The sequence below is a fragment of the Micropterus dolomieu genome, linkage group LG12 (genome assembly GCF_021292245.1).
Source record: "Micropterus dolomieu isolate WLL.071019.BEF.003 ecotype Adirondacks linkage group LG12, ASM2129224v1, whole genome shotgun sequence".
In the NCBI taxonomy this organism is placed as follows: Eukaryota; Metazoa; Chordata; class Actinopteri; order Centrarchiformes; family Centrarchidae; genus Micropterus; species Micropterus dolomieu.
The window spans coordinates 14,609,410-14,621,447 of NC_060161.1; the positions used below are offsets into that span (position 1 = coordinate 14,609,410).

At 41.7% G+C, this 12,038-nt stretch overlaps 1 protein-coding gene across 3 annotated transcripts in view; it reads left to right on the forward strand.

The window, feature by feature from the left end:
• Positions 1-12,038, forward strand: part of naa40 (N-alpha-acetyltransferase 40, NatD catalytic subunit) — a 181,026-nt gene that overhangs the window by 48,347 nt on the left and 120,641 nt on the right. The window lies entirely within an intron of this gene.

Genomic DNA, 12,038 nt, shown 5'->3' on the forward strand with positions numbered 1-12,038 from the left:
TCTGAACCACCTGGCTGTCAAACAGGGAACACAGCTGGCCATCGATGTGCGGTCAGCAAGAGATGGACTCATATTTGTGTGTGTGTGTGTGTGTGTGTGTGTGTGTGTGTGTGTGTGTGTGTGTGTGTGTGTGTGTAAGACAGAGAGGAGGGGGAAGAGAGGAAGAAAACAAGAGAGAGAATTGTATATTTTCAATGGAAGGTATATTGCAATCCACTTTTATGATTTTAGGAGTACACTGGGGGCTAAGGAGTTTGTTTTGGTTTTAGGGAGCTGACACAACATCCACTGCATCCACCGTCAGGCAATCCCCACCATACACTCACACACACACACACACACACACACACCCCTACATGAGGCCCTAGCCCAGCCCTTCCAGCTTCCTCAATATTTCATGGGATGAGCCCATGCTGACTAACTCAAGGCCATGCAAGGAAGGCTCCCCAACCAACCAAAGCGCTCGCAGTCTGCTGAGGTTCTTGGTTGCCAATATCCACAATCATGGAAACAATAACATTTAGCTGCAGCTCCCAGGAATCAAACAAATGAGACAAAGGACAACATAGTGAATCCATCATGACTGCCATGAAATGTAAATGATATATATAACAAATTCTTTAGCAAAGCACAAAAAAGCCAAACAATTTTGCCCATTTTGGAAGGCTGAATCCAAACAGAATTACACATAGGCTCATGTTTCATAGCATCCTGTGGGTCTCAAACAGGTAAAAGTTCTTGTAGGCTTGAGTTCTAAACTTGTTTTTTGGATGATTGCATGAAGTTACCTCATGTAAGGTTCTTCAGCTTTGTTGGGAGGTTTTTGGCTACATTTTGGCCTGCTGGTCCTCCTTAACAATCCCAGCAGAAACGTGTGAGAAAAAAAAAAAAAAACAAGTGGTCACATGCTCCAGTAAATTATTTAACACTCTCAAACAAAAAGGTTCTTTTACATTTGTTTGACTGTGTGTGGTTGGGTAGAGGATGGCACTAACATAAGACATATATCATTGGCAGTAAGGCTGAAGATGTTCTATATGCTTTGTAATTGTCAATATATTCCATAAAAAAAACAAAAGCAACAGCCTGTTAGCCCATCCTGAATACTTTCCAACCGCTTCAGCCTTTATGTTGCTCTCAGCCCCAATTGAAGACTTGAACTCTTTTTGAACAAGTGAAGAATATATACTTTCATTTTTTTTTTTAAACTGTGGGACAGTGTAGATTTTAGTAAATGTTACTTTTAGCCGCGGATTTGGTGCACGACCAAGTATGGCAGCAGGACTGTGTATGCGAACTTATAAATACTAAAATACTATAGTGCCCATGTTCATCGTGACAAAAACACGTCACCCAGTGACACAAAAGTGTGGCTCACCGATGTACTTTTAATAGCTTTTGGGACAACTTATTGGCAGGATGGATTCATTGTTGGTTTAGATATTTTCAATAGCCTGGCATTGCTAGACTAATTTGCAAATGTGTATTAGTCTGAAACCTCGATTTCCAGAAGGCATTATCAACAGGTGTAGACCAAAATGCCAAAATGCTTCAATTGAACAGACCTACAGGCAATCAGAGAAACAAAATGTGTGACATGTGGCTTTTCAGATCTCGACTGGTGACACTCCTCTGTCAGTCATCGTATAAAACCCGCCCCATATTAGATAAACAGTTGTGATTGGCCTGACCAGATCCAAGAAATGTAGAAATCTGTCTGAATGGGAGGGAGTCCAGACACATTGGCCTGGTTCCTAGGCTAGTCATTCCAGGGAATTTCTTGACAAAGAGAAAATTCTTGTAGACTATCACTGGACCTGTAATTTAAAAGTCATTTGGAGTAAGTGTAACATTTAGGGAAATAGACATCACACAGTTGTGTTTTTTAGACGACCACCGAGTCACAGCCAGCTGTCCAGTACGGCGCCCTCAATGAGACACTGGGAGACTGAGGATGAAAATCATTGAGGCTGTTCGTGGATTTTAATGAAAAACCTGAAACTGTATACAGTTTTGGCCTGATCTTTGTTTTCCAGTCTTTTCAGCATGAATATCGCACCATCAAACGTTCCAATTTTTGCCAGTCTGCCTTGTTTTGTCTACATTTTCTTCAAGCCCAGTGTCATTGGAGAGTAAACTAGGTGTATGCTTTCAGTCCTTTGTATTTTTTCCCCTCCGCCTCCCTTTTCTCTCACCGGATGTGTGCGAGAGAGCCAATGCGCTTGTGTGTGTGTGTTTGCAAACGAACGTGTGCAGGCTTTGTTTTTCTTTTGAACATCCCTTTGATGTTGCTGTTTATTTATTTATTTCTCTGCCTGCGAAGGCCCTTTCTCGGCGGTTAGGGCTACAGCTGATTGGGCGTGCGTTGCTCTGAGTGCCATCCATCAGCGAGGAGCCTCTCTGACGGATGAACCAGTGACCTCGGCTCCCTATAGCACATCAGCTTGAAGCTGGAGCTGCGCTGGGGGATTTTTGTTTTTAAGGAGACGTAGTGTAACCAGGAGGGCCTCTGCTTCATCACCACCCTGTCTGGCTGAGTATCAGCGTGCGTTACATGTAAAACAACTATTTTATCTCTGGCCAGGTTGTATTGCTTTACTTTGGTTTCCCAGCGATAATGGAGCTCTTGTAGTTAGTGTGCTTTTTGTGGCTGGTTTGATACCCGTGTCTTCTCCGCTCAATCTATGGTTTTCAGTATGGTGGTAGCATTTTTAATCATAATCTTCTAACCTTTAAAGCCAGATGTAAATGACTAGGACTGGCCACAATCCTTCATCATTAGGTTCAAAGGACTTAGGGCAGAAGGGACATTTTCTCTTCAATCTATTGTTGACGAAACCCAATAATGCATCAAAACCTGAGCTAAATATCTGTGTAACGTCTCTCTGAACGTTGCTGAATCTGTCCATGGTGCTGAAATGACCTTGCTAGTGTTGAGCGAGGGTGCATATCCCAGCATGCAATGGATGGACAGCCTAGACGGAGTCTCTAATTGAACCAACTTGCATGTTTTTGTCATTCTCCTCTCTAATGGCATTTGTTTTTAAGAAAACCACTTCCTAAGTCAACCTCACCTCAAGATTCATGTTGAGCTTGTCTTTGACCATGTGTCTGGCATTCCTTGGATGGTGGATAAGACTGTGACACATCCACCAATGTGTCCCTGAGCAAGACACTTAACCCCTAGTTGCTCCAGAGGTGTGCGACCTCTTATCTGACCTCTATATATAGCAACTGTAAGTCGATTTGGATAAAAGCGGCTGTTAAATGAATTTAATGTTATGTATGTCTTAACCTGTGTACCCCCGACAGACACCTACTGAGACGTCCTGACAGCTGAAATAAACATGGGCCCTTGTGTCCTTTTGTCTCCGCTGACTTACAGAACTGTGTCGACTGAAATGCACCACTCATTATTTAAGAACACTCTAATAGACCCTCAGCATATGTTTCCATTTCCAACATTTGTAGCTTTACATTTATTTGTTAGCTCTTTTATTTATTTACGTCTATAATGATATTTTCTGTACTTAAAGAAAAAACTTGGAATGTGAGTGTGGAATTGTGTTTTAGCAGATTATTTTCTTGATATTCCTAAGGAGAGCTTTTAAAAGGTTTTTAAGTGTAAGACAAACAAATGACAATGCACACTTGAAAAGACCTGTGGACCTTTCACATGCACAGCTCTATCCTCAGCCCTGGAATCTAAAGCTATGCAGTGCTACATGCAACAGGTAAGGTAAACTACTTATCACTATATCCCAGAAACTTGATCTCACATTATCAGCATTATCAGTGACTGCTACCATTTTGATGTCTTCCAAGCTTTCCCTTTTCTGAATTCCAGTGCCGCCCCCCCCCCCCCCCCCCCCCCCCCCCCCCCCCCCGACCCACTTGGCAGACAAAGGACAGACCTATGATGCTTTATGTTTCGTCAGTACTGCCTTAGGTGCTGTTAGAATGAAAATGAAATCATGTTGAGTTCACAGATGTTTCGCTAAACACAACAGGTAAGGTTTTCTCTGATACCTGGGTTAGTTCCTTTGTTAAATTTTGAAGGAACATACACTTCAACAGTATTGTTTCTTATCTGGGTTACAGCAGTTGATTAGACGTTAAAGACCTGATGAAATGAAGACTTCCTGAAAAAGTGTCACAACAGCATCAATCATCAATGACCTCATTTTGCAGAAGTAGGCTGCACTAGTTTACAGTTTAGAAGGTAACTTAATACCGTGCTACAAAGCTCTATTTGAGTGGCCCCGGTTGAAAGTTTCGTAACTGTTTAACCTCGGGAGCTATTGGGGTCATGCTGAAGGACATTTAGACATGTGAACAGGAGGAGCTAGGAATCAACCCACCCCCCCTGCCATCAGAGGACAAGCAGCGCTATATGCTGAGACACAGCCGCGCTTTAACACCTGTCATGAGGCGGGTTTGAGACAAGGAGGACAAAAAAGTTACACATGTTGTACATAGAAGTATAAAAAGAACGGCCACTGAAACTCCTTCAAACGAACCTGTGCACGTTCAACTACGAACCTGTGCACGCCAAACTTGTAGGCCAATGTTGATATTTTGTACTGTGCAATGAGGCCTACCACACTTTAGGTTGTACTTCCAAATAAATGTGGCTAAACTGTAGCTCGTTTACAACCTGTCTGATCATCTGACTACTTGTGTATCTTGTCCTGTCGGACTTTGCTTTTGTGTTGTTGTGTTCCCAGATCTCAGCAAATACTGTGGTGAGTACAATGCTATCATAACAACCCAAGCTGAAATGAAGCAGATTTTTACCTTTTAGAAAGTAAACATACCATGTTAAGGGGCCAGATACAACCAACATGCCCTTAGATTTTCTATGTAGTATTACATTTACAAATGGTTGTATCTAATATGAACAAAACATCTTTCAACAGTGAGCTCCAACCTGGCCAGACAGCAACAATGTCCAGGTCCACTTTAATGCACTCTTCAATGACAATAGCAAAGTAACTGTAGTACACAACTTCACCCCAGAGAAAAAGTGGGTCTCTGATTGAATCTCAGTTGCAGATATGTTGCTATGCGCAAATAAAGGTAACCAGGCAACTGACAGTCTGACATAATGAACAAAAATGTGCAGACGTCCACTCTGCACCAATAAGAACTCAAGGCCACAGGACAATCACACAGCACTACAAGCCAATAGAGATGAGTGCACCAGCTACTGACCTCCCTAGAATGGCAGGTACTCACAATAAAATAGTTTGTAGTTACATCATCTTCTGCTTTTACTTACTTTTCCAGCCCATTGTCCCTTTTCAGAGAAAGACCAAAAAAATGAGAAAGCAGTTTCACTTTAATGAGCGCTGCAAGTGTCCATTGAAAGGCACTAGATGTGTGCAACTGTAAGATCTCTCCCTTTCTAAATGGCCTGTCCTTCAATCACTGCCATCAGCTCAGCATACAAGATTACATTTGATTTCAATGGGCACAAACAGTGGCTGGGTTGAATAAGCAGCTCATCAGATTAGATTTAATTTCAATGTCATAATTTCTATGGGCTGTACGTTTCAAAAACACCAGAGTGCTTTTGCATTGACCATGCCACCCCTGCCGCTATTGTATCCACACAGATGTGAATACCCCTGCCAACTTTTCTCCGTCATTGACAAATCTCCAGATAGATCCAAGGTTAAAGATGTATAGTAAGTTATACAGTATGCAAGCAATTGTTATTAACTGTATGCATTTAAATGCTTGGCCAGCATGAGATAAAAACAGCACATTGCACACAACAGGCAAGAAACAGTCAGCTATTTAGCCACAAAGTCTGAATATAAAACCTTTTTCTTGAAAAGTAAAAGCTGTTTTTTCTGCCAAAGAGGTTTAAATTGCTTTTGATCTTGCAGTGGAACAGTCTGATTTCACAATACCATTACACAAACAAAGAAACAAAAGGTAAATACAAAAGTAACTTTACTGTAACTAGTGATAGTGGATGGCTCTTCCTCTGTGTTGTTGTGGCTGTTTTGTTGCAGTGTTTTATGTTATGTGGGTCACGTTAGTTACAGCAACTGACATGGAGAAGCTGTGTACCTGAGTATGGGTAAAAACCATAGACTGTATATAAAAACCACAATAAACATAAACTGAATGTTACGAAGCAAACAGGGGCAGGTCCGAGCTACTGTAGCATCAGCTGGCTGCTCCTGGCTGCATCACTATAGGCTAACGTTAGTAAACAAATCGCTCCACATTTGCTTTTTACCGTTACATCCTTTCTTGCAGGCTAGATCAACAGTGGTACACAAGATAGTAACATGGGTCGCGTTAGTTGGTGAAGTAATGTGGAAAGCTAACGTTACATAACTTTGCACCAGATAACATTAGCAACTGCTCGGCGTTAGCCGGCGAGCTAACGTGATTTTCTCTGTGTTTCTCCAGCTTTACTAATGCTCACTTTGTTCTTACTCGACATCTGAACCTGTTTGGTCTGATGGGCTTCAGCACATATAACTTTATTGTTGTTTTGTATCCTTACGTGGAGCCTGTGTTTTGCTGTGAGCCGGTTGTTTGATGGTGTTAGTGGACTGCATGTCGTTAGCTGCCGTGTTGTCGCTGTAGTACGAGAAAGGCTCGGGAACGTGCACAGGGCTGAATCAGACCCTTAGACCTCACATTCAAAACAGAACAGTGGAAGCAACGGAGAAAACAGGCGTGTGCTTCATTTCTAAGTGAGTTTTGAGCCCATTGACAATAAGACAATGAAAATTTGATTAATTTCATTGAAAAATTTACATATAGTCCCTTTAAAAATTTACAAAAATTAGCACAAAAAATATAATTCTACATTCCGATTTAATATGAGTAACGCTGAAAACTCGCAAGTACTGTCAACCTAATGTCTGTATTTCCATATAAAAATGAAAAAAGGGGGCAGTAGTTGAGTTTTTTGGACAGACAAGCATTGCTGTTATTTTTTAGGCAGGGCACCCATCTGATTATCAGTGCCTGTACCTGTTTCCTTTGTACTATTGACCGAATATTGTTTAATTTCTATAAAATTGAAAGATGACATCAGTGGTCATATCCAGTTTGACCACTGGGAAAATGTAAATAAAAGAAATAAAAATCTGAACACCAACCTTTTAATTCTTTGTCATGCTCGCTGTCTTACATTTACTCATTTGGCAGATGCTTTTATCAAAAGTGAAAGCATCAAAAAGCATCAATACAGCACAAGATCTACAACTGACAATACATACTAGTAAGAGCAGCAAGAAATAATAGTAACAGCCTACTATTTTGGAAATGTACACAAAGTAACGACACCGCAGCTCACCAACTGGAATCCGATCTGAAAATCAGATCGATTTGGGGCAAAAACACGGTCAAAATTGGAACGCCATCTGTGAGACCTCCACTTTGTTTTGGATATAAAAAATGACCCAGACATGGCTTTCATCCTATTGGACAGGTAAATTAACTGCTGCTGCAAAGCATGTGAAACATATTGTGATTTTGTGTTGTAGTTTGCTCAGGTTAGATAAAATTAGCTTGTCGGCTAATGCTGACCAGATGCTAACGTTATCCTGTGCAAAATCTTATACAGTTGTATGGCTAGCCACATTACTTCACAAGCTAACGCTGGTACTGGTATTATGTCAAAGTTGATTTTAGCCAGCAAGACATGATTTAACGGTAAAAAGCAAATGTGGAACAATTTGTTTTTTAAACCAACTGTAAGGCAAGGCAGGAGCAGCCAGCTACATTAGTATGGGTCAGCCATTGTTTGGTGCGTACAGTTCAATTTAGAGTTATTGTTTAACAGATATTCAGGCACACAGCTTCTTTGCCGGTCTCAGTCGGCGTATCTTATGTGACCCACATGATATACAATAATGCAATACAATGGTGCAGGACAACACCAGAGTGGAAGAACCATTTAGTACAGGAATGGTACTTAGTATGGTCTAACTGTAAGTGTGGCAACAATCTCATTTATAATAGCTCTAACTCTAGCTCACTAAGCGTTTTCATTACCTTCCAATTAATTTAACTATGCTGACATTGCTGAGCCTCCAATGAAAGACACACAAAAAGTTACTGAAAAGCAGGCAGGCAAACTAATGTGGACGTATCATGTCTGCGAATGCAGTCAGTGTTGCATTATAATGCAACAAGCATGGATTACTTCAATGTCAAACAGACACATTGCAGTGGGAGTTTACCTGAGTTTCCAGCATTTTGTGTGAAACAGTCTCTGCTGTGTCGGTCTCTGTTTTGGCTCGCTCATTGATTTGAGGACACGGATGATCACAAGCACTAGAGGCATGCGACCTTTAACAATTAGCAATTGTAAGCCGCTTTGGATAAAAGTGTCAGCTAAATTAATAAATGTAATGCAATGTAGAGGCCACTAAAAATACATATGGCCCCCTTTCACACAATGCATTAGAAAGTAAGGTGGAGTTTGAGGTGTTGAATGGGTGAATACATTTTGCTTTCAGCATAAGTGGCCTAGATTAAAATTCTTGACTCATGGCAGGAAGCTTTCTACCAAATAATGTCAAATCATGTCCGTTTTATATTTATGTGTGTACAGAGCCTGTATTTGCATTTCAAGACATTGTGTTCATATCACAATAACAGTCAGCGATGGTGTAGTACTGTCAATCTTTCATACCACCAATTCAGTTTAGTTGTTTACTTTAAACTGCCAAACTAGGTTTCACTGGTATGTAGTCAGCTCTCTCCTTGACAGATGAGGAAGTAAACACTCCTAACTGTGGTTTGCAGGAAGGTCAACGCTCATTTACATTTGTTTTAGCTACAATGACAAAGACCAGCATGCTTTGCTGTTGTTTCTGTTTCTCAGACATGACAGAATGAAGGTGAACGCATTATTTGGTTGCCAAAGACAAAGCACAAAGTCCTGAGAACCAGACTGCTGGGTGGTGTGCAGAATTTGCCTGGCGAAGGTCTCGGGACATTTTTTCCTCCCTCTCTGGAAGGGAGTGTGTGAATTCAGCATTTTGATCCCAGAGTGTAATCGAGCGTCTCCTTGTCTGGAGAACCGCTCAGGGATTGAAGCGCGATCAATCACCCCTCTCTGGACTGTCCGAACATTTTACATGTGGCTGAGTCGAAGCTGCTCACTGGCGGGAACAATGAAGTAAGAAGGCGTGAAAAGTTTTCAGAACAGCCATGCCATGCTTGTGTGCGAGGCAAGTTGATGATTTTCTGATCAAGTCAATGTAGCATGACATTCACTTACACTTCAACTAAAACTAAGCCTTGCATGTATTTTAGGAGCAGTTTACGTTGGATTTGCATCAGCGGTTTATGCTAGAAATTACTGTCCTTCAGCCTATGAAAAAATAACAAACAATTTGATAATATGAAGCAGCTTTGTCCCATGAATGGTCCTCAGTTGGGTCAACCTTTGTGTTTCACTTGTAGTATGCCAAGAGAATAATTAATAAGTTCTGACCCCCTCCTACGCTGGTCAAAGGAAGGCCTATAGGCCAAAGTGTTGTTGCCCTCTTTAGAATTAAATGAGGGCACTAATACCCGGAGACTCAATTATTTAGCAAATAGTTTGGTTGACACTGCAGGTTATGACTTTGAAGACCTTAAGCTAGAGGTAATGCTGGTATTTGCACTAATTATAGATAACAGTAGGCTATAGCATTGGTTACTTGAAATTATTTTATTCAAAACAATTTTTACACCTTTGTGGTAATAAAAAACACACAAATGTGTTATATGGAGATTTATGGATCATGTATTTTGTGCCTGGATATTTTTAATATTATGAATCAAAACAAAGGAATTCAAGTCTAAAAAATAACTCTGGTTGTATTTTTGCTAGCCTATCTGGGGGAATCGTATTTTGGTGATTGAATATTTTATGTTTTTTTAAATTACACTCATGATACAGCTCATATGAAGAACATGGCAGAGTGTTGTGATTGCTCTGATTTCGGTTGAATCCCACCTCTATGTCAGCTCTTCACTCTTGCCTGGTAGATCCAGACGATTCTCTTTACCCATAATCCCCCTGCTGACTCCTTCCCCTTTCTCTCACCTGATTAGAATTTCTGCTGTGGCCTCTGGGATTGGACGATTTCAACATATTTTATTTAACTGCTTTTGTAAGCCCTAATATTCAGCAGCTGTGATCTATGGCTGAATTACAATTTTCAGGGTCAAGGAGGGACTCCGCTGTGGAGAAGGGGCTGGTTACAACTGTTGTGCTGGTGGGGAAGTATGTGTGTGTTTATGTGTGTGTGTGTGTGTGTGGGTTGGGGGTTGGGGAACAGAGAGAAAAGGGGAAGGAAGAATCTCACGAGTTGTCTTTAAAAATGAATGAGAAAATGGGTAATCCCAGAGTCGCAGCATGAAAAGAGGGAAAATCAATATGGCCTCTCAGTTCACTGGGGCCCTCACAAGTCCTTGAGATGAACAAAAAGTTGTGCATTTTGTTGCCACATCCATACGTCTCAATAGAGGTGTGTTTGTGTGTGTGTGTGTGTGTGTGTGTGTGTGTGTGTGTGTGTGTGTGTGTGTGTGTGTGTGTGTGTGTGTGTGTGTGTGTGTACACAACAAGCCTGCTTGTTCTAGGAGATGTAGCTTTCTGTTTGCAGGGCTGTATGTGCAGTGAAGAGGATGCACACAAGGTTTTTCAGGGCAAGTTTCATAATTTGGATCTTGAGTGAATTATGTAAGTAATTGGGACTAAAAACTATACAGAGCTTGTTCCAACTTCTAAACTAGTCAAAGGGTCTGAGACTTGAACACCTGCCTTTACATGAGAAACAGATATGGACAAACCAGTATTCTTTCATGTGCTGTGAAAGAAAGAGTGCTTCACTTCAGGCAGAGGGATATAAGAGGACATCATACAGGTTCTGTAACCTTTGGACTCCCGATTCAATTGACCCCACGCACCAGCCTAAAGCAGACTCCCTCGTAAGTATCTAATTCCACTTCTTGGCCTATGTGGAGAAAACTGGCCAGCGAGCTCTGAGATTGGATGCCCTCTCATGAATATTTAATTACCACCAACCATCTGAAGCGGAGGTTTCATGGGGCGGGGTAACAGGCTGCTGGGGGTATTGGAGGGGGTGCACTTTTTTTACCCAGACAATGCAAACACACATTCCTGTCTCGCTCTCATCTAGACACCCTTCCATCCACCTGCATGTCTAGGATGTGAGGTTGCTCCTCAGCAAACAAGTGCACACCTTCTCCACCATACATCCATCTATCCATCCATACCCCACTCCACCACCCTTCTTCTCTGTCACGCTAAGCGATGACTCCCCCCCCCCGTTGATTAGCGAGCTCTTCAGTAGCCTGTCATGGCGGATGTGCTCCATCAAAGCTGATCGACTCCCCGTTTTTCCAGAAAGATGTCGTGGGTTATCAGTGCGCGCTCAGATCTCCGGCTACGGGAGGAGCGTGACTGGCAGGCCGTCTTTTGAAGACAGTGATTCCTCCACTGATGCCTCCCAGTTGGAAATTTAGAATCGTGTCTGCTAAGACACCATATGCAAAGTAAATTACTGTACAGGGATGAGCTTGAGTAAACCCTCCTCTCTCTGACCGTCCAAGCCACTGAATGCCTTCCGGGCAGCCTGGCCTCCTTTGCGCTCATCCTCACTTTTCTTCTGATTCGTCCACTCTAAAAGTGGACAGCAGCACAGTAAAAACTATACTGTTTTTAACACTTTACACCTCACCTATTACACCTATTTAATATCTTAAATATCTAATTGGTCACACTGTGCAGTTATTTACAAACAATAAACCACAGCTAGGAATTTAATTCAAAGGGCAAAGGACTGATAAATAAATAAATAAATGAATGTAAGCAAAAGCTTCTGCCGCTATACAACAGCTCCATTTTCTCCAACTGCCCATTATCATGCAAATGACATTGCTGGTTACAACTGTATGTCTTTGTAGTGGTAAAGTGTTAATTTCAGTTCAAAGGCTGCCGCAGTATTCTACAGGGAGTGAGATAGAAGGTAAGATGGAGGGGGGAG